We start from the raw sequence: 550 nt of genomic DNA, 5'->3' as shown, positions 1-550 counted from the left end.
TATATATATATACTTCATTTAGAGAATTAACATTGTATATATATATATATATACATACATACATACTTCAGCCTCAGGCCGACCAACGCTGTGTGAATGGATTTCGTACACGAAACTGAAAGCCAACTGTTGTATATATGTGTATATATATATTTGTGTGTGTTTGTGTGCGGGTGTGTCTGTGTATGTGTGTGTGTTTCTACTCCCACCATCGCTTGACAACCGATGTTGGTGTGTTTACGCCCTTGTAACCTAGTGGCTCGGCAAAAGACAGGGATCGATCTCTTCGAAGGCGGCGCACACGCATTGCCACAGTCACATGACCCAAACAAGTTAAGCAATAAAAAAACTATGCCATTTTAATCCCGAGCAAAGCCGCGTGTATCTGCTACTATATTAAATTATAGATGGACAGAGAGACACAGAAACAGACAGATAGATAGATAGGTACGTATTTATGTATGTATGCATACATACAAACATATAGCTATGTGTGTATGCATGTATATATATAATATACAGAATATGTACATATATATATATATATATA

The sequence above is a fragment of the Octopus bimaculoides genome, chromosome 12 (genome assembly GCF_001194135.2).
Source record: "Octopus bimaculoides isolate UCB-OBI-ISO-001 chromosome 12, ASM119413v2, whole genome shotgun sequence".
NCBI lineage: Eukaryota > Metazoa > Mollusca > Cephalopoda > Octopoda > Octopodidae > Octopus > Octopus bimaculoides.
The sequence above is the reverse complement of the archived record's forward strand: the minus strand, read 5'-3'. Positions refer to the sequence as shown.